Here is a 27,537-nt window from a genome sequence, read left to right as displayed (position 1 = left end):
CTCTTGTGGTTTTGGTAACAGAAAAAAAAGATGCTAGGCTTCTTTTCCGTTCCATACGGAAAAAATGTTAATAAATATTCCCTTTCACATTATTCCTGGGAGAGAGCTTCAAAGGCCTTATTCACAGTGGCTCAAGTGAAAAGGAAGCTGTAGAGGATTGTAAACAGCCGAAGATGCAACAGGAGAGGGCGCCCTTGCCCCAGGGAGTGCTGCAGAGGGGAGTCGCCATAAAAATATAACCATGCACAACTGTAAAACATGCTCAGTATGCATGATTTTGGGGCTCTGCTCCGAGGGACATAGAGTTGAGGTGCCCTTTCTTAGAAAGTAGATTAGTAGTGTGGTGCAGGGAGACAAAAAGCAGTACAGTAACAACTCAAGAAAAGAAGTATTAGTGACTGAATAGTGCTTTACAGTATTAATTACCCTTATTAATTTTAGTCTTTATTTCAAATATATTTTATTAGTGCTTAATTTTAGAAAATATTGGGTTTACTGTGGGATTTTAATACATGCATAATTTTTATCATATATATCCCCTATTACCCTCCCTCACATCCTCCATCTCCTTATTTTCTTCTTATTGTCTGATAATAGCCTTCTGCCTACATTCCTGTCATCTTTTTAGATTCCTCATATTTGAAAAAGCATTCAATACTTGTCTTTCTGGGTCTAGCTTATTTTACTGAACATGACGATCTCCAGTTCCATCCAGGTTCTTGCAAATGACATAATTTCATTATTCTTTATGGCTGTATAATGCTCCATTGTGTATACATACCACATTTTCTTTAGATAGTCATCTGTTGATGGACACCTAGGGTGCTTCCATATCTTGGCTATTGTTAATAGTGTGGCAATAAACATGGATATGCAGGTGTCCTTATAATAGGCTGGCTTTAATTTTCCTGGGTATACACCAAGGAGTGGTAGAATGGGGTCATTTTTTTTTTTTTTTTACTTTTATTAGGACATGTTTACTGTACATAATGATTACATTCAGTGTTGGGAATTGGTACATATACATAACATATTTCAATTCCCTTCTTTTTCTCCCCTCCCTCCACCCCTGTTTTACTTTTCCAGCATCAGAGTCAGAGTCATTTATTTCTCTTATAAGACTTCATAAAGTTAATTATCACATATACAGATTAAAAACAAAAATAGGCTAAAGAACATAAAACATATGTAAGGCAATTGTACTAAGTCAAAGTACACTAAAAAAAATGTACGCTTTTAGATACATTGTCCATACTGGATTACAATATTTTTTCCCTTTTTCCTTTTATCCTTCTTTTATTTCATTTTTTATATATATGAAAGACCGTGCAATATTTAAGCTTGTGCATCTGAGTTACTTCACCGAAGAAGGCAACTCCAGAGGCCTTCACAAGACATCTATCAGTGAAATAGAGCAGCAGTTCCTGTGTACTACAACAGCTGGGTCACATAATTGTCACTATTTCTCTGTAAGTCAACACTCAGATTGCCTTTGTGACATTAACAATACTAGAGTGCATTCTCAGAGAATTTGGTTGTTGGCCTAACTACAATGGAATCGTCTGCTTTTGCTATGTCTGTGTAGATTTGATCTTCCTTTCTTACAAGCCATGAGCCAGGAGCCTGGGAGAAAGTGCAAACTGCCCCCCCCCCTTTTCTGCATTGTAGTCTATCTCTTCAATTTCTCTATAGGCTCCAATTTTCCCCTCAGATCCTTCCTGGGTTCCAGAGATACATCTCCCTCCTTCTTTTCTTCCCTAAGTTGTTATTTTTCAGTGTCTTTGGGGTCTACTTTTCATTTATTGAAGAGCTTCCATACTTATTTCCATAGTGGTTGTAATGATTTACATTGCCACTAGCACTGCAGAATGGTCCCCCCACCTCCCTCACATCCTAACCAACATTTATTATTTTAAAATTTTTTTATTAATTTTATTGTTGTCATGTAGATATACATAATGATCACATTCATCCAACATTTATTTTTATGTATTCTTGATAATAGCCATTCTGACTGGGGTGAGATTGAATTTCAATGTAGTTTTGATTTTCATTTCTCTAATGGCTAAAAGTATTGAACTTTTTTTCATATGTTTATTGGCAATTTCTACTTCTTCTTTTGAGAAATGTCTGCTCAATTCATTTGCCAATTTATTGATTGAGCTATTTGATTTTGGGGTGTTGTTTAAAAAATTCTTTATATATTCTAGATATTAATCCTCTGTTGGAAAAATAGTTGACAAGGACTTTTCCCCATTCACTAGGCTGTCTCTTCCCTATGTTGATTATTTCCTTTGCTGTGCAAAAACTTTTAATGTGATATTATCCCATTTGTTGACTCTTGTTCTTATTTCCTGTGCTATTGGAGCTCTATTCAGGAATTCTTTGCACCTACAACTTCAAGTGAGTCATATTTTTTCTTCTAGCAATTTCAGAGCTTTAGATCTTATACCTAGGTCTTTGATCTATTTTGAACTGATTTTTGTTCAGGGAGAGAAAGAGGAATCTAGTTTCAAACTTCTCCAGGTGGATATTCAGTTTTCCTAGCACCATTTGTTAATGAGACTCTCTTTACTCTTATTTTTGGCTCCTTTGAAAAGAATCAGATGGCTGTGATTGGTTGGATTTGTTTCATAGGCTATTTGTCTAATTTTGTGCCAGTATCATTCTGTTTCTGTTACTATGGTTTTTTGTTTGTTTCTTTTGTTGTTGTTGTTGTTGTTTGGTACCAGGGATTGAACTTGGGACCTTGTGCTTGCGAAGCAGTCAGTGGAACCACTGAACTAAATCCCCGGCCCTATTTTTTGTTTTTTGAGACAGAGTCTCACTTTGTGGATCAGGATGGCTTTAAACTCACTCTTAGCCCAGCCTGTCCTTGAACTCATGATAATCCTACTGCCTCAACCTCCCAAGTGCTGGGATTACAAATGGGTGCCACCACATTCATTTTGTTACTATAGCATTGTAATATAATTTGAAATTGGGTCTTGTTCTTTTTGCTTAGAATTCCTTTGGCTTTTTGGCAATTTTGTGTTTCCACATAATTATAGGATCGTTTTTCTAGTTCTGTGAAGAATGTCATTAGAATTTTGATGGGAATTGTACTGAATCTGTAGATTGCTTTTGGTAATATGGGCATTTTGACAATATTAATTCAGCCAATTCATGAACATGGGTGGTATTTCCATCTGCTAGTGTCTTATTAAATTTCTTTTTTCAGAGTTCTGTAATTTTCATTGTAGGGGGTTTTCACCTCCTTGGTTATGTTGCTCATAGGCATTTCATTTTTAAAAAGCTATTGCAATTGGAACTGATTTCTTTCTCAGCAAGTTCATTATTGGTGTACAAAAAATCTATTGATTTTGTAACATGTTATTTTGCTGAATTTATCAGCTCCAAATTTTTTGGGTAGAATTTTTAGAGTCTTTTAAATATAGAACCATATTTTCTTCAAATAAGGATAATTTGACTTCTTCCCTTCTTTCCTGTTGCATCCATTTTTTTTAACACAAAGTACAATTTTTATTTAAAATACTGGTAGTTTTTTTTTAACTGAAAGAAAACAATGTTTATCAGAAGTTCCATTGCATCCATTTTATTTCTTTCTCTTATGCAATTACCCTATCAATTAGTACTATATTGAACAGGAATGATGAGCGGACATCCTTGTATCATTTCTGATTTAAAAGAAATGTTTTCAGATTTTCCTTATTGGGAATGATGTTGACCATGAGTTTGTCATAGATAGTGTTTATTTCATCGAGGTGTGATCCTTCAATATCTAGTTTCTTATAAGGTTTTTACCATGAAGAGATGATGAATTTTGTTGAGAAAATTTTCTGCATCAATTGAGATGATCATGTGTGTCTTAGTTACTTTTCTCATTGCTGAGACAAAATACTCAACACCCAGGGTAAAAGGAGGAAAGATTTATTTTGGCTCACAGTTTGTAGAGGTTTCAGTTCATAAATGGCTAGCTCCAAGGCAGGGTGGCATGGCAGGAGAGCAACCCAGATGAGCAAAAGTTCATGGTAGGCAGAATGCAGAAAGGCAGCAAAACAACAAAGTACAAAACAGCAAGCTGTAAGCTACAGCAGCAGACTTTTTTCTGTAACTTATATTCTATCCAGACTACATGCCCTTAGTGTGGGTAGTAATTACACCCAAGGTGAGTCTTCCACACTCAGAACTACGCCAAAGCAATCAGTGGACTAATTTAGTAATCACTCATCCTTAATCCTAGGATCACACATTTAGTCCCAGCATTACATACTCTAAATCCAGCCACCTCTGGAAAGCCCCACCTATGACCTCATGAGGCTTTGGGGGGACATCTAGACACAAGTCATAACAATGTGATTTTTATCCTTGATTGTATTTATGTGATGTATTATGTTTATTGATTTGCATATGTTGAACTATTCTTGCATCCTTAGAAATAAAATCAACTAGATTACAGTGTTCGAACTTTTTAATGTGTTGTTGAATTTGGTCTGTGAGTATTTTAGCATCTAAACCTGTCAAGGACATTATATATCATTTTCTCTTTGTGTGTGTGCCCTTGCCTATTTTCAATGTCAGGGTGATGTCATTCTCATAGGATCAAGTTAGAAGTATTTCTTCCCTTAATATTTCATAGAATAATTTGAGAAACATTGGTGTTACTTTAAAGTTATGGTAGAATGAAACAACACCTTTCATAATGGCATAAAGAAAAATTAAATATCTAGATTTAGCCTAACCAGGGAAATGAAAGACCTCTAAAATTCAAACTATCGTACTCTGCAAGAGGAGATTGAAAAGGGCATCAGAAAATCAAAAGATATCCCCTGTTCCTGGATAGGCAGAACAATATAATAAAATGGCTATATTTCCAAAACTGATATACAGATTTAATTCAATGACAATCAAAATATCAATAGCATTCTTCACAGAACTGGAGAAAGCAATCCTAAAATTCACATGGAACCAGAAGCAAACCAGATTAGCAAAAGCAATCTAAGCCACAAAAGCAAGGTGGGAGGAACCCCAATTTTGAACTTAAATTTGTACTACGAAGCTATAGTGATAAAAAATAGTATGGTATTGGCAAAAAAACAGACATGTGGATAAATGGAACAGAACAGAGGATGCAGAAAAACTGCAGGCACATTCAGCTACATTATCTTTTTAAAAATTAATTTTATTGGTACATTTTAGGTATACAATAGAATGACATTCATCATTGGAAATTTGCACCTTTACATAATCTCTCTTGATTCTTATTTTTCCCCATTCCCTTGTACTCCCTTCAAACATTACACCCCTCCCTCTTTACAAAACTTTGTTTCCATTTTTTCCTTTTCTCATACTAATTCCATTCCCTTCTTTCCTTTCCCCTATCCCCCCCACTTCCCCTTCCCCTTTGCCCCTTTTCTTCCTATTTCACATTATCTATTATACATTTTAGTCCTTATTTACACTTTCAGTTTCTCACACTTAGAGAAACTATTCAGTTATTTACATGTGTGTCCTATTTATTTCACTTAAGAGTATGGCCTCAATGTGCATCCATTTAGCTATAAATGTCTCTAATTTCTCACACTTTATGGTTGAGTAATACTCCATTTTATAAGAAAAAACCCCACATTTTCTTTATCCAGTCTCCAGTTGATGGGCAATTGGGCTGTTTCCAAGTTTTACCTATTACAAAATGTACTTCTATGAACATGGATGCACATATATAGCTGTGGGATGATTCTTTTAATTATTTTGGGAAAATATCAAGTAGGGAAATAGCCAGATCCAATGGGACCTCTAATCCTAATTCTTTGAGGTATCTCCATACTGATTTCCACAGTGGGTTGCACCAGTCTACACTCCCACCAACAGTGGAGAAGCGTTCCTTTTCCCCCACAACCTCTCTGGTATTTATTGTTGGTTGATTTCATCATAGCAGCCATTCTTTCTGGGGTGAGGTGGAATCTCAGTGTTGTTTTCATTTGCATCTTTCGAATGACCAGTGATGTTGAACATTTTTTCATGTATTTATTTGCTATTTCTACTTCTTTGCCTGAGAAATGTCTGTTCATTTCAGATGTGCACTTTTGGATTGGGTCTTTAAATTTGGGAGGTCTGAGTTTTTAAAGTTCTTTATATAGTCTAGATAGTAGATCTTTGTCTGAAGGATAGCTGGTGAAAATTTTTTCCCACATTGTGTGTTGTCAATCCATGCTGTTGCTGGTTTCTCTTGCTGTGCAGCTTTTTAATAAGAAGAGATCCCACTTGTTGATTGTTTATACTAGTTCACAGGCAACTGAGGTTTTGTTCATAAAATCTTTTCCTATGCCAATGTATTTAAGAGTTCCACCTAACCTCTCATTTTGCCGGTTTAGTGTTTCTGTTTTAATACTGAGATCTTTAATCCTTTTAGATTTTAGTTTAGTGCATGGTGAGAGGTATAGGTCTAGTTTTAATCTTTGGCAAGTTGAAAGCCAATTTTTCCAGCACCATATATTAAAGGGGCTATCTTTCCTCCAGTGAGGGTGTTTGGCTCCTTTGTCAAAGATGAGGTGGCTGAGTGTGTCTGGAGTCTTTTCTGCGTCTTCTAATCAGTTCCACTGATCCTCAGGTCTGTTTTTTTTTCCAGAACCATTCAGCTACTTTTTCTTTGGCTAAGGGGCAAATTTTGGCTTCTGGAAAGACAGCCTCTTTAACAAATGGTGCTGGGAAAACTGGCTATCCACATGCCAATGATTAAACCTAGACTCATAATTGTCATCATTTATTAAACTAAAATCAAAGTGGATCAAAGATATTAAGAGAGAAATGTTTAATTTGTTGGAAGATAAAGTAGTTAAACTGTTGAAGACATAGACATAGGCAAAGATTTTCTGAACAGAACCCCAATGGTACAAGACAGATCACTGAGAATCAATAAATCAGATCATATCAAACAACAAGTTTCTGCACAGGAAAGGAAACAACTGACAGGGTGAAGAGACAACGTGCTGAATGGGAAAAAATTTTGCCAGCTATTCCTTGGACTGAAGACTAACATTTTTTCTTAAAAAAATTCTTTTATTGGTACATTTTAGGTATACAATACATTTACATTTCTCATTGGGAACTTGTACCTTTACATGATGCATCTTGGTTCTTATTTTTTTCCCATTCCTAGCCCTCCCTTCACCCCCTCCACCCTTCCCTATTTACAAAGACTTCGTTTCCATTTTTTCCATTTCTCATAATTTTCCCTTTCCCTTCTTTCCTTTCCCCTGCCCCTCCCACTACCCCTACTCCTTTGGACCTTTTCTTCCTATTTTACATTATCAATTATTCATTCTAATCATTGGTACATTTTAGGTATACAATATAATGACATTCATCATTGGAAATTTGCACCTTTACATAATTTCTCTTGCTTCTTATTTTTCAACCTTCCCCTACCCTCCCTTCAAACCCTCCATCCCTCCCTATTTACAAAGACTTTGTTTCCATTTTTCCATTTTCTCATATTAATTTCATTCCCTTTTTTCCTTTCCCCTACCCCTCCCGCTTCCCCTTCCCCTTTGTCCCTTTTCTTCCTATTTCACATTGTCTATTATACCCTTTAGTCCTTATTTACACTTTCAGTTTCTCCCACTAGAGAAACTATTCGGTATTTATACATGTATGTCCTATTTATTTCACTTAAGAGTATCGCCCCAATGTACATCCATTTAGCTACAAATGTCTCTAATTTCTCATTTTTTATGGCTGAGTAGTACTCCATTTTATAAAAAGCCCACATTTTCTTGATTATTTATTTTACCCCATTAAGTTTATTGGTACATTTTAGGCATAAAATACAGTTACATACATCATTGGGAACTTGTACCATTACATGAGTCTCTTGGTTCTTATTTTTTCCCCTTCCCCTGCCCTCCCTTCACCCCCTTCACCCTTCCCTATTTGCAAAGGTTTTGTTTCCATTTTTTTCCTTTTCTCTTATTTTTTCTTTTCCCTTCTTTCCTTTCTCCTACCCCTCCCACTTCCTCTACTCCTTTACACCTTTATTTCCTGTTACACAATATCAATTATACATTTTTAAAATTAAAATATCAATAACTAGGAGACAATACCACAGATTTTACAGAATTTAAAAGGATAAAGAAAGCATATTTCAAAAATCTGTTTTGAAATAAATTTGACAACTTCTAAGAAGTACCTTGGAAGACAAATTAATGAAACTAACTCTGGAGGAAATATAAAATTTGAATAGCACCTACTAAAGAAAGTATATTCCTAGCTTGAAAACCTACCTATATGACAACAACAGGCTTGTATACATTTTAACTGATAAATTATATCAAATATTTAAAGCAGAAAAGAAAGGAACAATTCTCCCCTCATTTTAGGAAATCAACATTGAAAAAACCACAATTTCTCTATCCAGTCTCCAGTTGATAGGCAATTGGGCTGCTTCTAAGTTTTAAGTATTACCAATTGTGCTTCTATGAACACGGGTGCACATATATCACTGTGGTATGATTCTTTTAATTCTTTGGGGAAGATACCCAGCAGGGGAACAGTGGAGTCAAATGGGACTTCCAGTCCTAGTTCTTTGAGGTACCTCCATACTGATTTCCACAGTGGTTGCACCAGTCTACACTCCCACCAGCAGTGGAGCAGGGTTCCTCTTTCCCAACAGCCCCACCAGCATTTGTTATTGGTTGATTTCATGACAGCAGCCATTCTTTCTGGAGTGAGGTGGAATTTCAACGTTGTTTTCATTTGCAGCTCTTGAATGACCAGTGATGTTGAATGAAGACTAACATTTAGAATATATAAAGAACTAAAAAGAAAATTGGACCCCTCAAATACAAGATCCAGTCAAATAATGTTCAATTAAAATGATCAGAGACTTTTTAGAAGAAGAAAAACAAATAAATACATGAAATAATGTTCAAGATCTCTGGCCATCTGCATAAATGCATAATAGGTAATGTGAAATAGGAAGAAAAGGGACAAAGGGGAAGGGGAAGTGGGGGGGATAGGGGAAAGGAAAGAAGGGAATGGAATTAATATGAGAAAATGGAAAAATGGAAACAAAGTCTTTGTAAATAGGGAGGGATGGAGGGTTTGAAGGGAGAGCAGGGGAATGGAAAAAAAAAGAACCAAGATAGATTACATAAAGGTACAAATTTCCAATGATGAATGTCATTATGATGTATACCTAAAATGTACCAATATAATTAATTCAAAAATATGTGGGAGGGGCTGGGGATTTAGCTCAGTGGTTTTGCTGCTTATCTCACAAGTGGAAGGTCCTGAGTTCAATCACCAGTACCAACGTATATACATATATATGAAACCAGTAATTTTGCTAGTTTTCTTCAGATGCACGTTGAGACCATAATGTTAAGTCAAATAAATCAGACACAAGTTTAAATAGCACATGGATTTTCTTATATGAGAATTAAAAAATATAAATAAAAAGCAAAATATATGATATATAATGGGAAATAGGGAGATGGATTTTTCACAAATGGGAATGGGATTATGAGATGTAGGTAGAGGGAGTGATGGGGAAAGGAGATTAAAACTGGGGTATGAAGTCGTTTGTATATGCATCAAGTCCCTATGAGGAGTGTAATCACCATATATTACAAATATACCCATGAAATACTGGGAGGGGCAGGAAGGCTAGAGGAGGGGTTAAAAAAAGTTAAGAAGCATCATGTACACGTACCAACTCCCCATGATGGATGTAACCATTACCTACTACAAACATGTACTAATAAAAAAACCTAAAAAAAGAATCTGCATGAACAAAAATAAAGTTTAGTTTTTTCTTCTTAGAAAAAAATAAAGAAATGAAAACATGGAATCATAATGGACACTGACAAAATCCAGAAGACTAAAAAATTCAAAAACTTTTAATCCAAATAATTGAGTGACCTAGAAGAAATTAAAATGTCCCTAGACACATATGAGTTACCCAAATTGAGTCTAGAAGATATAAAAACTTTACAAAGGTCAATAACAGGCAATGAAACAGAAACAGTAATAGCTCTACCAGGAAAAGCCCTGTACCTCCAGGGTTCACAGTAGAATTCTACCAAATCCCTGGGAATATTTAACCCCACTACTTCTGAAACTCTTACATAAAATGGAAAGGGAAGGCGCACTGCCAAACCCACTGTTGGAAGCTAGCATTACCCCATCGGTCAACCCAGAACAGTACTTATGTCCACCCCGGGCCATAGACAATTTCAAAGTGAGCCTAGACTACATTTGAGACCTTGTCCAAAAGAAAAAATGTGGAAATCCAATTCAACAACAAATTTTAAATGTCATGCAGTATGATCCAGTTGCTTTTTTTTCACATGGATGAAAAATGGTTCAATGTATTTAAAACAATAAATGTGATATAGAAACACTTAGTTTCAAAAATTGTATGACAATCTCCATAGACAGAAACTGACAAAATTCAATAATGCCTCATGAAAAAATATCTGAAGAACCAAAAAAAAGAAGAGTTTTCTCTCAAAATAAAGGTTATTTATGACAAAATCACTTCCAACATCATATTGACTAGTGGAACACTGAACAGAAATTACCTGTAAAATCAGAAACAAAAAAATGATGTCCACTTACCACTCTTTTTCAGCATAGTGTTAGAAAATTTAGGCAGAGCAATAAAAAAAGATAAATAAAATGACACGAACAGGAAAGGAGAAAGTGACATTATTCCTATCTGCAGATTATTTGATTCTATACTTCCAAGACCCTAGAGATTCCAATGAAAGATTTAAAGGACTAATGAACAAGTTCATCAAGTGGCAGAATAAGAGCTCACATACAAAATTCTTCAACTGTTTAATAAACTTGTAGCAATCCTACTGAGAAAGAAAACAGAAAAACAATTTCATTCATGACAACTTCTAAACCAATTGATAAACGAATACTGTGGATAAATGTAACCAAAAAAGAAAAGACCTGTAGAAGAGGGTAAGCCCATCCCAGCACCTGGAAGGAAGCTTCCCCACCTCAATCCAAGGCTCCTAGGGCAGAGAAGCTCAGCCGGTCCCAGCACCCAGAAGGAAGCTCCCCCACTGCCATCCCAAGCTCCTAGGGCAGAGAAGGTGAGCTGCGTGGGCGCCAGAAGCAGCACCCCCCCCTCGCGCCGTGGAAATGAAAAGACACATAAACAAGCCTCAAAAACAGACTTTCAAATAACCTACAGCAACCCCAAAGGGAAACGAGATGGAACACTCTGATACTCAACCACCTGGACTCTCTGAACTGGCAACAAAAGAGGATCTGGGAAAAATGAAATCAGAAATAATTACTCAGATAACAGCAAAGATTTTGTTCATGGTGCAAGACATGATTAATAAATCTAGAGAGGACACAGATAAAAAAATAGAGGATCTGAGGAACATGATGGAATCACAACATAGGAAATAAATGGAATCCATAAAACAGACACAAACAGATTTCCAAGAGATTAAAAACTCCATCAAAAGTCTGCACAGCAGAATGAACCAATGTGAGGATAGAATTTCAGATATAGAAGATAAGATTGCAATTAGTGAGGAGCAAAAGAAAAATTGCTTTAAATTTGTAAGGGAACATGAGAAATCAATCCAGCAGCTGCTAGATGATGCAAAGAAGAATAACATAAAACTGATTGGAGTCAATGAAGAAGCAGGAGAGAGTGCAGATAACATAAAAAACTGTTCACAAAAGTGATGGCAGAAAACTTCCCAAGGAGGGGAAAAGAACTTGACATAGAGATAAGTGAGGCATATAGGACTCCAGCTAGCCTTAATCAAAAAAAATCTACACATAGGCATATAATAGTTAGGATTCCAGAAATCCAACAGAAGAATAAAATTCTACAAGCAGTGAGAGAAAAGAAACAAATCACATACAAAGGAAAGCCCATCAGAATCACAGCAGACTTCTCAATGCAAACCACTGGGGCAAGAATAGTTTGGAGTGACGTATTTCAAGCCCTAAAGGAAAACAGCCTCCAACCCAGACTGATGTACCCTGCAAAACTATCTTTCAAAATTGATGGAGATATAAGATACTTTCATGATAAAGAGCACCTCAGGAACTTCACGAATACCAAACTGGCACTCCAAACAATTTTAGACAATACCCTAGGAAAAGACAATGAGGATCACAACCCCAGTAAGCCCAGCAGAATGAATCCATTGGGTGTGACAAATTAAAGATGAGAATCCAACAAAAAGAAAAAGTCATGACAAGGCTTTTAAAACTTTTGACTTCATCTCCCTAATGAGTGTATAATTCAATCTTATTATTGTACTGATTAGTATTTTTGTGATTCTAGAGTTGCACACCATTCCTTGTGCTATACTGGCTATTTATCATCTTTTTATGTCTACATTTTAATTGGGTTGTCTGTTAATGAGCTCTAAGAATTCTTTATATATTCTGCTCATAGGTTATATGCATTGTAAATATGGTCTGTTTAAGGACTACTTTTCATTTTAATGATGTCATTTAAAGTTCTAAATTTTGTTGGAATCTCATTTATCAATTTTTTTCTTTTATACATCATGTTTTTTGTATCCTAGGTAGTTCTTACCTACCCTGAATTCATAAATATTTTCCCTTATAATTTCTTCTTAAAGTTTTATACTTCTAGGCTTTCTCATTTAGGTTCATAGATCCCTTCAAGTTATTTTCATGTATGGAAAAAAAGGGTTGAGGTTAATTTTTTATATATGGATACCAGGTGTTCTAGTGCCGTTTGCTGAAGACACTATCTCTTCCTCAGGTCTTGAATTGAGTTTATATTCTATAAAATGTTAATGTTAAATAATCTTTCAAAACTCAGTGGACCAAATATGTGCGGTTCTATTTCTAGATTTTCTGTTTTATTCCAATGATCTATATGTCTTTCCTTACACCAACACTGCCTTGATTACTGTAGCTTTAGAAGAAGTCTTAAAATTGGGTGCTAAACATCTTCCAACACTGTATTTGTTTTTGTATTTGGCTTTTCTGGGTCCTTTGTACTCCTACATAACTTCTAAATTTCAATATCCAGTTCTTCATTTATAGCAAGTACACACAGACCTGAATTTTTATATATACCTTGTGTTTTCTTATCCTGCTAAATTCAAGTACAAGTTCTAGGGGCTCCTAGAGATTTCTTAGTATTTTCTCTGTAGATGATCATTTCATCTACATATAAAGATTTTGCTTCTGCTGCCAATCCTATCCTAATTGTGTCATTTTATTGCCAGACTATTTTGGTTTAGACCTATGTTTCAAAGTCTAATGGACAGATGAAGAGTATGCATATATGCCCTTGTTCCCCACTTTAGGGAGAAAGCATTGTATCGTCTCCATTCATAGAAGGAATTTTTGTTGGAAGTATGGAGTAAATGTCTTTAATTTGTTGAGAATTTTCTGTTCTACTTCTAGTCTCCTGATGTCTTTTACCATGACCAGCTGTAGAATTTAGTCCAATACTCTTTCTCCAACTAATGACAGGATCATATGGCTTTTTCCTTTCCTCTGTTAAAATGATGACTTTTGGGGGTGGAGCTTCCAATGCTGAACCAACACTGCCATCCCTATAACAAAACCACTTTCTACATACTGCCAGATCTGACTTCTAAGAGTTTGTTAAACAAATTTCTATCTATGTTCATACTTTTTCTTCTATTATCTTTATCCAGTTTTAGAATTAGCACAATGTTGAGTTCCTAAAATGAGGGGAGAAGTGTTCCTTCTTTTTTCTGCTTTAAATATTTGATATAATTTATCAGTTAAAATGTTTATGAGCCTGCTGTTGTCATATAGGTAGGTTTTCAAGCTAGGAATATACTTTCTTTAATAGGTGCTATTCAAATTTTATATTTCCTCCAGAGTTAGTTTCATTAATTTGTCTTCCAAGGTACTTCTTAGAAGTTGTCAAATTTATTTCAAAAAAGAGTTTTGTAATATGCTTTCTATATCCTTTTAAATTCTGTAAAATCTGTGGTAATGTCTCCTAGATCTTAATATTGTAATTTCAAAAATGTATAACTGATATTGTGTAACAGCAAGAAAAGGTCTAAAAGAGCAGGGTCATTGGGACGGGTAGGGGAAGGGAAAAAATGGAAAGGAAAAAATATGAGAAGAGGAAAAAAATGGAAACAAGGTCTTTGCAAGTAGGGAAGGGTGGAGGGGTTGAAGGGAGGGCAAGGGAAGGGGATAAAAATAAGAATCAAGAGACTCATGTAATGGTACAAGATCCCAATGATGAATGTAACTGCACTGTATACCTAAAATGTACCAATAAAGTTAATGGGGGAAAAAAAGAAAAAAAAAAGACCTGTACAATGAAACACTGAAAAAAGAAATTATGGAAGACACTAAAATATGGAAAATCTTTCATATTTATGTATTTGTATAATCAATATTGTTAACTGGCCATATTATCAAAACCAGTCTCTATATCCAGTGAAATTCACATCAAAATACCAAAGGTATTCTTTAATGAACTAGATAAATCAACCCTTAAATTCAGTAGAATCTCTAATGAACCAAAGAAGTCAAGTAATTAAGAACAACAATGCAAAAAGAAAACTTTCACAACTTTTTATTACTCCAGAGACACAATAACAAAAGCAAAAAAGAAAAATATACAATATAATTGAATAGAGGGCTCTAAAATATGTCCACATAGCTAAGATCATTTGACTTTTCACAAAAATGCTGAAAAAAAATGCCTTGGAAGAAAGACAGCCCCTTTAACAAATGGCACTGGGAAACTGGATTTCCACATTGAATTTGAAATTAGATCTCTACCTCATACAAAAATTAACTCAAAATGGATCAAAGACCTATATGGAATATCTGAAATTTTGAAACTGCTAGAAGAAAATCTAAGAGAAATAATTCAAGATATAAATACATAATAATTTCTTGAGTAGGACTGCATTAGCTCAGGAAATGCTAGAAAGAATCAATCAATATAATTATATCAAAATAAAATAACTTATGTATATCAAAGGGAACCATCAACAGAATGATGAGAAAGCCTATAGAATGAGATAAAGTCTATGCCAGCAACTACTGTTACATAGAATTAATACCCAAAATACAGTGGAACCTCGTTACAACCAGTCATACATATGAACAACTTGAGTTAATTAGGTATGGAAGATTCATCTGCCTCTTGTTATCTATAGTCTGTATCCAGGTAAACATCCAGATCTCAGCTGTATTGACTTAGTTACAACCACACCTCTGGAATTGATTGAGTTTGTAAGTCAACGGTACACTGTATGTAAAAAATGGAAAGACTTTCAACCTAAGGTACAAGAAATCAGCATAAGTTAAGGAACAAAATAGAAGAAAGATGACAGGAAAGTGGGAGGTGGGAAGGGAATATGAAGATGGAGGATGATGAGTATGAGGTAAAGTATGAACACTTACAGATATACTCGAGATGAATATACTTTTATGTATCACAAACATATACTACTAATAATTAATTGAAAAAAACAAGTAACTTAATCAGTAAATGGGGAAATAAAATGAACAGACACTTCCCAAAAGAAGAGTGAGTGCCAATAAGTAAGGAAAAGTAGTCCTAAATGGACATGGGATTGTAGCATATTGATTAGATATTATTGCAGTTCTATGAGTAATAATGTACTAATTTCATTAATGGTACTGGAGCATTGGTTAGTCAAATGGAAAAAACAAGAATTGTATCTCTAAAAAGCAAATAAAAAAAGCAAATATAGAAAGATTAGACACAAGTATAAAAAAGTAAAATTTGACAATATTTACAAAAATATATAGAACATAGTGTGACTTCATAATTGGGTAAGTTCCAAAGATATCAACACATTAAAATTACAAATCTAGATTGTAAATGAAAAATTAAGTTAAAAAGACAAATTTTTTTTACTACACACATGGAAGGAGAAATATGTAAAAGAAATAAGTAAGCAGTGGCTGTGAATATACAAGCATTCACAGTGGAGACTACATGAATAATAACAGGTGAAAGATGCTCATCCATCTCATAGTAGCTTGATAAAGCCATTTAAACTATGATAGATGCATGTGAATTGTGACTAACAGAATTCTACTGTTATATACAAACTCTACAGTAACTCTCACAGTTGGCCATGAGAAAACAATGTCAATATTAATAAGAAAAATGTTAAATTCTGAATATTTTAAAATGGAAAAATTAGAAAATAAATAACTATGATATATTTACATTATGTAAAGCCTTACAGCAGTGAAACTGAACAAGACACTTCAGCATGCATAGAGAAAACACTATAAAGGTTAGGAAAATAAGATGCTGTTTAATACAGATGTACAATATAAATAGTTAACAAACATCAAAATCCTAGTAAGTGTAATAATAATTTATGGTAGAACTAATAATAAAATATAAGTAAAAAGTGGTAAGTATCTGTGTAAGGGAAAAAAGATGGCTATATTTAGGGAAAACAGAAAAGGAAACTTCAAAGTTGCTGGTGAGGCTTTGTTTCCTAAAGTGGGAGGTATGAGCACATTGGTTTGATGACAATGAATCCTGATGTGTCAAATTCATTATATTAAACAATCCCTAGCAGATTAGTAAAATATCTTTTCGGGTGTGTCTGGGTGGGTGATGGAGGTGTGACCTTAGGTATTATACGTGATTGTTCCATTCCTGTCTAGTGCTACTACCCAGCTCTCTTTCCAGCCAACCATGGATGAAGTATTTTCACCCCACCACATATTTTCCACATGATGTTCCTTCCCTACCCACTTTGGATGTAATTCCTCACATTTGTCACCCAAATTAAGGCTTTCTTTGATTAAACTATAGGTATCATGTATTGTGTGTAAAAGTTGAGTAATATAGAAACCGGTACCAGATAAGTGGGATCACTGTCATGTCTATATTTGACAAAGAGGTAATGGTACTTTAGAAGTGGTTTGTGGGGAGACTTTAGAAAAGACTGGGGATGTGGACAGGAGAAACCCTAGAATGCTGTAAGAACAGCCTAGGCTGATTCTGCTCAGAACTCAGGAGACCACTGATAGAAATGATTTGAGTTGGTAACAAGAACTTCACTGGCTGTTGCAATAGACATTTATTTGTTATACTATGGCAGAAAACTTGCCTAAATTTTGTCCATGTCCCAGAACTTTGCAAGAGACCGAGATTAAGGTCAGTGAACTAATTTTTGGCAGAGAAAATTTCAAGACTTCCCAACATTCTGGCTGTGGCATGGGTATTGCTGGTTGCTTTTCATCATATTTAGAGTGAAATTCAGGGCCAAAACATAAAGCAGAAAAGTTTTAAAAACTTAAAGTTTGGCCCAGAAATACACATTTCTAAAGTTGGAGTCAAAGCAGGTGTGGCTGCTTAAAGAAATTAGCACAATTAAAAAGAAACCAACTCTCTTTTTAGAGGGACAAGGATAAAGATAACTATAGGTAATCTCAGAATCAATAAGACCCACCCTACCTTCCCTAGCCCCATTGCACACTCAGTTATGCAAAGTGTCAACTTTTTATTTGAGAAGAGAGTCACTAGAAAACCTGCTCAAGAAGGGCCTCCTAGGAAATTTGTTCCTTGGGATTTATTTCACTGTGCCCTGACTTCAGATACTCAAAGACCACTGCAGCAATAGTCAAAATGGGCCAGATTACTGCTTCTTTTAACAACATATCTTGGCATCACCTACATGATGCTGGTTTTGGGAGCATGCAAAATGTCAGAATTGTGGAGTCAGAGAGGCTTCTGCTCATATCACAAAGGAAGGCCAAACAGGCCAGGTAGAGAACCTGTAAGTGGGATGTAGATGAACCTGTGGAATGAAGCCAAAGGTCCAGTGGAGACCACAGATGTCAGAGATGCCAAGAACATGACACTTCTTCTGAAGAAGGCCATGAGAGGAGCTTGCTCAACAGAAAAGCCATTTGGGATACAACTGGCAAGACCATAAAGGCATGGCTGTCCAAGCTGTTTGAAACTCACATTTTACAACTATGTACCCTGAATGTCAGACATGAAACACAGGACTTAATGTTTGCTGTGCTGGACAGAGACCAAGAATAAAAAAGGAGTATTCTGCCCACATTTCTGTCATAATAATTGCTTATAATTACTTTGAAGACGTAGTTTTCTTTTTGCCACTTAACATTTAATATGATTCTGTTCTTCATTCCACTACTGTTTTTACATTAATAATTCATTCCATATTTTCTTATTCCTGTCTTTTGGCATATCATATAAAGAAGTGAGAGTTTGCTTAAAGAGGTATAAGTTAAACAATTCTACAGTAATATGTCCCTTTCTTTCTTTTATGAAATGCATGGTAATTTTCAACAGGCAATATGTACTCTGTCTTCTCTAGCTGAAATAAATGACTTTTCAGTATTTCAGTATCAATTAATATATTAATAAAATAATTTAGCACTTAATATGTAGTACCACATATTTCTTTCATGCTTTCATTTGGATGCTTCCTAAAGATGTGTCATGTGTTTTACTTTTTCGTTCATTTTTAACATCGACTAGTAAATGGATAGAAACATAGATCCATATGTCTGTTACTAGGTTGAAGAAAACAAGTGAATACCAAGTATTAGAAAGTAAACTTCATAAAAACAAGTTCCAGTTAATAATTATTCCGTAAGAATTGCAGTTATTTAGAGGTAAGGGTGGGATGAGTAGTCAAAAGGTAAAAGATACAAACAGATAGGAAGAACAAGTTCTTGTATTTTATTTCATGGTAGAGTGATTATAGTTAACAATAAGACATTATATATTATATATTTCAAAATAGCTAAGAGGAAATTTTTTAAATGTTCTCACCAAAAGCTGGGTACAGTGACAGTTGCTGTAATCCTAATTACTTGGGAGGCTGAAACAGTAGGATTACAAACTCAAGGCCAGCATAAGCAATAGCCTGTCTTAGTAAAAAAAAAAAAAAAAGGCTAGGGATGTAGCTTAATGGTAGAGTGCCCCTGATTTCTGTCACCAGTACTACAAAAAACAAATTCTCATTACAAAGATGTGACAAATGCCTGAGGTGGATTTGATAAGTACTCTGATTTGATTATCATAAAATGTACATACATATATGAAAATATAGCATTGTACTCAATAAATATATACAATTTTAAAATGGCACTTAATAAATGAATAAAAATACTAATTTTGAATAGATGTATTGATGTATAGGTAAATAGATGAATGACAGATGAAAAAGAAAATAATTATATGTATTTACATGACTAAATTTCTAAATGTTGCAATTGTGGATAGAGTATGTGTGGATATTATTATATATTTATTATACCAATACGTTGTATAGAATATACAACATATATGTATACGTATAATTTGTAATCATGCTGTTCTTTCTTACAAGTAACTTTAGCTTTTCTTGGGTTCTGTTGCAGCAAAATTTATCCCAAGATATGAAATAGGAGTTACTTCACTTTGTGTGGGTGTATCTGTGCACATGCATGTGAGTATGTATACAAGTACATAGATATATCGTCTTGTATTGTCACTGAATTTATAAAGTGTGTTACAAACTTTATAAAATTATAAAATCAGTTAAAATGGATCATACAGGATGCATTAGTGTGATACTAGTTGGCTGTATTAACTACTATGATTAAAGAATTCTTACATCTTTCATTGCAATATAATAGGACAGTTACTTTGAGTAATTACCTATATTCTTGGTCCTTATGTCTTCATTTAAATTTTATGAGTGAGAAGTGCCTGTACATGCAACGCTATCTGAGCAACTGTCTTATCATTTCTCTTAGGTAAATGTGCGATGCAAATAAAACTATCACATTCTCTAATAAATATCAAGAACATGCCTACCTAAATTACTCAATTACTATTTCATCTAATCTCACCAAATTGAGATTTTCTTTTCTCAAATTAGGGCTTTTGATAGTTGCTCTGAAATTAGAATTGTTGACAGTTTAAAAAGACTTGTTTATCCAAATCACGTGAGATTATAGTATGTGTGATTAAAAAAGCCTTCACACCATTTGTGTGTCAAATGCTTTACATCATACCTACATTTCAGATAAGTTTATTTGGACTCTTTCAACTGAATGCTGTAAATGAACAATGTCTAATATTTTCTCTTTTTTTGATTAAATTCTTTTATTGGTAGATTTTGGGTATACAATATGTTTACATTTATCATTGGGTGCTTGTACCTGTACACGATGTATTTTGGTTCTTATTTTTTCCCCATTACCTGTGCGCCCTTCACTCCTACCCTCTTCCCTATTTACATAGACTTTGTTTCCATTTTTTTTTCTTTTCTTATAATTTTTCCTTTCCATTCTTTCCTTTTCCCATCTCCTCCCACCACCTCTACCCCTTTGGGCCTTTTCCTATTTCAAAGTATCAATTACTAGTTATTAATCTTTTTAATCCTTATTTACATTCTCAGTTTCTCACACTAGAGAAACTATTCGGTATTTACACATGTGTGTCTTATTTATTTAACTTAAGAGTATGGCCTCAATATGTATCCATTTAGCTATAAATGACTCTAGTTTCTCATTCTTTATGGCTGAGTAGTACTCTATTTTATTAAAAAACCACATCTTCTTTATCCAGTTTCCAGTTGATGGACACTTGGGCTGTTTCCAAGCTTTAGCTGTTACACACTGTGCCGCTATAAACATGGTACACATGTATCTCTGTGGTATGATTTTTTAAATTCTTTTGGGAAAATACCCAGCAGGGGAATAGCTGGGTCAAATGGGACCTCCAGCCCTAGTTCTTTGAGGTATCTCCACATTGATTTCCATAGTGGTTGCACCAGTCTGCCCTCCCACCAACAATGGAGAAGGGTTCCTTTCTCTCCACATCCCCGCCAGCATTTGTTATTGATTGATTTCTTGATAGCAGCCATTCTTTGTGGGGGAGGTGGAATCTCAGGGTTGTTTTCATCTGCATCTCCCTTTACATTAAGTCCAAGGATGTCCTGTGCAAAGCTAATGTTTTCCTAACCAAAATCCTGGCCACATGGTATAAAAACTCAGTTCCATTTATGAAGAGTAAAAGACAAAATATCTAGAATTAAGACTGCTATGAAAAATCAAGGGGGTGTGGTTATTAAAGGTGATAACATTGTTCTCATGTTGGTGAATGTTATGTTTATAGCTGTAGCACTGATTTTCAAATGAGATTTATATTTTGTCCACAGTTGCATAAAGGTCATACTTTGTATAAATTTGAATGTGTTTGATTCGTCACAGTTTTTGCATAAAAACAACCACAAAAGCAAAAAGGTATCAATAAAGCATTTTAAAGCAAAAAATAATTTATATATCAAAATTTAAATTATTCCACGGGCCAGGGATTTAGCTCAGTGGTTCGGCAGCCTGCCTCTCAAGCTCAAGGTCCTGAGTTCGATCCCTGGTACCAAAAAAGAAAAAAGAAAATTTAAATTATTCCACTGAATAAAAGAAGTAATAGAGGATTTTGGTTTAAAAAACATGAATACTGGTTTCTCTCAACAATTAGGATTAGAAAATCAAGTGCAAGTTATTTGTATCACAGAACAAACTTTATTACTTTACCAATGTATGATTTCAGGAAAATCACTTATATTCCTTATGATACATTTTTTCAATCAGTAATGACACTCAAAACTACTCAGAATATTTGTAATGTAGAGAAGCAAAGAATAGTTCCAGGTGAGTCAGATGCAAAGCTAAGGATGGGTAAAGAAAGTCTGAACGCTCAGTGCATAGCCCGTAATACAGATTCCTTTATAATTATATCTCTACTGTATGTATCTAGTATAGCCAACAAAAACAAAAACCAAATGAAAGAATTTTTACATATTTTTACTTCAAGATTATTAAAGGAATTTTTCTTCCTTTAAAATTGTGTGTAACTGCAAATAATATGTTTTCTTAGTAACAAAACTTTTTCTTTAATATGAATAATAAAACCTCTCACCTGTTGTCTGGAAGTGGAGCAGGGTTTAGGGCAGACTATTTACCAAAGATATTTTCCAAGCAAAAGGAGACATTATAGACAATGCCAAAATTTAAAAAATGAAAGAAAAGAAAAGACAAGAAAAATAGAGTTCAGACAAACAATATTGTGACATTTTCATAGTTTCTAAGTTGATTTTCATTTGTTCCCTAAGTAAATTCTGGATATTATTTGATCATTGTACAACAAATATTTTACTTTCCTGAGAAATACATCTGTCATATTGCTGAAAACCACAGGGCTATATTTTCCATCTTCAGGTATTTCTCTTTTTAATCTGAGAAGAATACAGTTCAGCTTCACATATTTGACTAAAGCAACAGAATTTAATTAATGTAAGCTAATGAAAATTATGATAGACAAAACTATATTTCTAGAACAAATAGACAACTATATTAAATTCTAAACCACCAACAGAGAAAGTATAGATTGTTTCTGGGATTTCATTTTTACAATATGGCATTCTAAAACTTTAGTATTTGATGCAAAACACCACTTTTGCAATAGGGTAATATACCTGATTCCATATGGGAGAATGCTTTGGTATTTTTACCCAAGAGATATTGGACTGAGGATGAAAAAGGAATCAGTAATTGAGAACAAATAAATAACTTACTTTGCTCCAGAAAAGAAGGAAAAGATTTACTTTCATTGGCTTAAGACTTAGTCTCAATTCCATAGCATTGATTTATCCCTTTTCCTTTTGGAACAGTCTGAATGTAGCATTTATCCCTCTAGAAATTCATCTCTTTAATCAGGTTATATTAAATCATTCTAATAAGATTTTAATAAATAAACCATTCACTTTTTGCTTTACATATAATTGAACACTGCTGGACCATTATTTTAATGCCTCCAGAATCACATCAGGTATAATTTTCCTGGATTTGCTATCCTATAGAAAATAACTGAAAGTCAAACTACAAATGAAAATATTTGACCCAACTTTTTTAGGTACAACAAAGAATTAAGATGCATTATGTATGGGCACAAACTCCCCATGATGAATGCAATCTTCATGTACCACATACATGTACTAATATAACTTTTTAAAAATGAATTGCTCAGTACACATGCAATCTCCACAGAAACCATACATTGAAGCCCACAGTAACTACAGAGCAGATGCCACAAGTGCCATTGTAAGAAACAAGATGGGCTCAGGCTTCATAACTATGACTGTCATCATCTGAACAAAATTTTATTCTATGTTTTCCTAATTTAAATGACTATTTTGCTTTTATTTCTGAGACTGACCAACGTCAAACACTCACACTTTGAATACAGGATTTGTGCTATGTCCATTACGGGATAAACTACAGCTATGTTGGGTCCCGTTGTCATCTCAAAATGAAGTTACCATGATTCAGCCCTACCAACATCTTACACAATGAACATGTTGCAGGAAAGCCATGGGGCAAGCTCACGACCATGATGTGAACTGCTCATGACACAGGCTGATGAGGACGAATGACTGTGCTTGCTCAAAGTTATGCATTCTTTCTTTCCCTCCTCCATCTCCCTCAAAAAATACCACAAAACCTGTTCTGCAAACTTCCCTTATATCCCACTTGCTGTTGTGCAGAGCACTTAGTAAACTTTTCTTTGATTCAGTTTCTGTTTTGGTAAATCACTTGAACACTTACACCAGTAATCTCTATAACATCATTTCTCTTGGCGTTTTGGTGGCTCCCACAGGTGCAAACACTGCCCCTTCTAAATTTCCTTCCAAATATTTTGGTGATCAGTTGACTACATGACAGCAAACCAGGCTTCTAGTCAGGGCTACACACCAGTAGGACCTAAAGCAGTGATGGAGAAACTTTTAGAGCTTTCAGTGATAACAAACATCTGGCTGTGACATGCATGGCACAGGTTCACCACCACTGACCTACATAAAGGCTCCTATTTGCCTTCACCTTCAGCAGTACATTCTCTGGAGTTCTCTTATCCTTTGTGGTAGGGGCGGGGGTGAAGGTGGGGTGTGCTTTCTATTTGCAACTGAGGATCTCTGGCTATAATACGGTCTCTGATCAGAAAGCAGATAACTGAGGTGTCCTCATGGACCCATGAGGAGCAAGGTTTGTTTTCCTTGCCACTTAGGTATACTAACTCTCAACCAGTGGTGCAGCCAATAGCAGTAGCTCATGGTGCTTAAATCTACTCATGTTGTGAAAAGCTCACCCCACCTTCCCTTTTCTTTATGATCTTTCCAGACTCGACTTCCCAATATGCTAGGTCAACAGGCACTTGGCATTAGGTTCAGTGCTGCTCCACAGTGGTGATTCTCCTCTTGCATACCCTCTTTTTGATCCAGAAAGATCACTTTGAGGGCTTTGAAGATAGCACAGTCAGCCTCAGTTCTGGAAGCTCTCTATTGGGGTGAGACAGTTTAGAGTGCATCTTAGGTCCCTTTCAGACAAATAAAAGGTATTACTCTCCCCCTAGGTATGTCTTTTAGGAAGAGGCTGCACCTAGATAGAACCTGCCATGTGTCTTGTGTCCTCTCTCTGCTCTGACTCATCCATGAGGTACCTTCTCAAAAACTGGTCAAAATTTAATGCCCACTCTCTCAAAAGAAAGTGTTTCATTTTCTTTTGCAACATCATCTGATCTAAAAATAAGCTTCCAAAACCAGAAGGTGTGGCCCTTCAATGACAGTCTCTTTCACATACTTTTGTCTCCACAAGGTTAGAATCCATGGGATTACAGATGATGATCTAATATGGACCCCTATGTTTCTCACTGGAATCTTCCACTTATTCTTTAGAGTGGGCTGCCCAGAAAGGTTATTCCCCACCTAGTCTGATGGATCCTAATGGCTCAACAAATCAACTGGGGGCCCTCTCCATCCATGTCTTGCCTGAAGCAGTTACTAAAGATGAGAATTATCTCCAAGTGTCACACATTTGGCTTTGTTCACTTAGCAGGTGTGAATGGAATGTGAAACATGGGACCAGCAGCCATCTCAAAATAAGCTGAGTTACCATGGTTCAGCTGTCCTGCTATCTAACACAAAGGATATGCTCTAATGCCGGAATAATCTCATGGTCAGAGAAAGGACCTAGGTTGTCAATCATGCTTATACAACACAAGCCAATCTCTCTTTCTTTCAAAACCCAATAAAAATAGCACTACTTCTACTCCTGGGTTACATTGTTATGGTTTAAATAGAGAATGCCCTCACAAAACATCATGCATTCAGAGGTGAGGCTTTTGGAAGGTGATTGGGTCATAGAAGTGATGTAATCATCAGTGGATGGATCAACTGATGGCAGAATGTTGTGTGGAAAGTTGCAGCCTGGTCAGAAGAGGTAGTCACTGTGGGTATGAAGTAGGGTATGATCTATCCCTGGATCCTTCCTTCCCTCTCTTTCCTGGATGCCATAATGTGAGGAGCTTTCCTCCTCCAGACCTTTCCACCATGCCACTTCTGCCTCATAGCCACCCCAACAGAATCTCTTACCATGAGACAAAATAAACTGAATATCCTGTAAACTGGGGGTGTCTAGAATAGGGCTCCAAGATGAGAAAGTGAGTAGCATACATCCTTTTCATTCCATCTATTGTTGTCTTGCATACCCACTAAACACTTTACTGCTTCTCTTGGTAAATTATTTTATCAACAGTGTTGTTAGCCTCTGTAACACTATTTCGCATAGCAGTTTCTACACCCAGATACATTCTTCAAGGAATAAGAAAAGTGCACATAAGAAAAATGAAAACTCTCAACTCTTTTCCCCACTTCTTTTTTTAAGTCAAAATAAAATTTTAATAGGAAGAGGCACAGGCCCCAGCCAGAAGCCCACCCAAACAATTGCAATGCAGATGCACAGGCCCCATCCAGCACCCTACCAGACAACAGAAGCTTTTGCACACAGGCCCTAGATGAAGGCCTGCCTGGAAAACAGATGTGCAGGTCCCAGCCAGAGGCCTACCCAGTACCATCACTGAGTGCATGCAGGCTGCCGACAGAAGCCTGTCCAGACAGCAGCCCAGCTTGGGGATTGAGAAGGTCATCATTCTGAAGCCAGGTAGTGAAGTGGTGAGCAGTAGAGAGAATGCCTCTCTGAGTCTTGTTGAGAATTGAAGTCCACTGGGAGAACAAAAAGTCATCCCAATAAATGTACAGCATGCTGCAATGGTTGAAATGGTAAGACACCTAAACAAGCCTCAAAGCCAGACTTGCACATCACCAATGGCAACCCCAAGAGGCAAAGAGATGGAAAAATCTGAAAATTAACCACCTGGACTCCCTGAAATGGCAACAAAATAGAATCTCAAAAAAATAAAATCAGAAATAATTTCTCAGACAACAGAGATTGTGTCCATAGTGAAAGAAATGATTAATAACCCTAGAGCAGACACAGATAAAAAAAACAGAGGAGCTGAGCAACATGATGGAATCCCAGCACAGGAAACAAATGGAATCCATTTAACAGATGCAAACAGATTTCCAGGAGATTAAAAATTCTATTGAAAGTTTATACAGCAGAATGAGCCAATGTGAGGACAGAATTCCAGATAAATCAAAAGAAATAGACTGGCACAATGGGTCACGAACCAAGATCCAACAATACGTTGGACACAAGAAATACATTTAATTAAAAAAGAAACTCAGACTGAAACTGAAAGGGTGGAAAACAATCCTCCATGTGACAGGAACTTGAAAAAAAGCAAGAGTAGCTATCTTCTTTGCAGATCAAGTGGATTTCAAACCAAGACTAACTGAGACACAAAGAAGGACACTACATCCTTATAAAGGAAACAATCCAAGAGGAAGAGATCACAATCATAAATATATATGCACCAAATACTAGTGGACCCAACTATATAAAACAAATACTAAGGGACATGAAAAATCAAACATGCACTAATACAATACTAGTAGGTGAACTCAGTACCCCACTGTCACAAATAGATAGATCAACTAGACAGAAAGTAAACAATGAAATACTAGAACTCAAACACTTAAACAAAGGAACGTAACAGATGTTTATAGAGTATTCCACCCCACAAATTCAGAATACACATTATTTTGAGCTGCACACAGGTCGTTCTCCAAAATGACCACATAGTTGCTCATAGAATATGTTTATGTAAGTGCAAAGGAATTGAAGTTATCCCCTGTATATTATCAGACCATAGTGCAATCAAATTAGAGATCAATAGCAAAAGAAACTGAAAGACTTTCATAAACACATAGAAATTGAACAACACACTTCTGAATAACCAATGGGTCACAGAGGAAATTAAAGAAGAAATCAGAGTTTCTACAATTAAATGACAATGCCAATACAACATATGAGATACTATGAGACACAATGAAAGCAGTCTTATGAGGAAAATTTATAGCAGTGATTACTCATATTAGGAAAACAGAGCAAGCTCAAATAAACAACCTGTTGCTGAATCTCAAGCTTTTAGAAAAAGAAGAGCAGGACAGACCCAAAGCTCACACAAGGTAGAAATCAATGCAATGGAGAATAAGAGAATGATGCAAAAATCAATGAAGCAAGAGTTGTTTC

The 27,537-nt window shown here is 35.4% G+C and overlaps 1 long non-coding RNA gene across 6 annotated transcripts in view; it reads right to left on the bottom strand.

The window, feature by feature from the left end:
* Positions 1-16,302: 16,302 nt before the first annotated feature.
* LOC110347553 (uncharacterized) overlaps positions 16,303-27,537 on the bottom strand; it is an 86,828-nt gene continuing 75,593 nt past the window's right edge. Inside the window, exons 5-7 of one of the 6 annotated variants that reach the window (XR_002392255.2) lie at positions 23,656-23,811; positions 21,971-22,005; positions 16,303-21,421 (exon numbers count right to left, since the gene is read on the bottom strand). This is a non-coding gene — a long non-coding RNA (uncharacterized LOC110347553). The remainder of the gene's footprint in view (positions 21,422-21,970; positions 22,006-23,655; positions 23,812-27,537) is intronic. The other 5 variants (XR_015441653.1, XR_015441654.1, XR_015441664.1 and 2 more) reach the window with 5 other exon arrangements.

This window comes from Heterocephalus glaber, unplaced genomic scaffold (assembly GCF_053883595.1).
Source record: "Heterocephalus glaber isolate CG9 unplaced genomic scaffold, H.glaber_assembly_v1.0 deba00000281, whole genome shotgun sequence".
Lineage (NCBI taxonomy): Eukaryota > Metazoa > Chordata > Mammalia > Rodentia > Bathyergidae > Heterocephalus > Heterocephalus glaber.
This window is presented reverse-complemented; position numbering and strand designations above follow the sequence as displayed.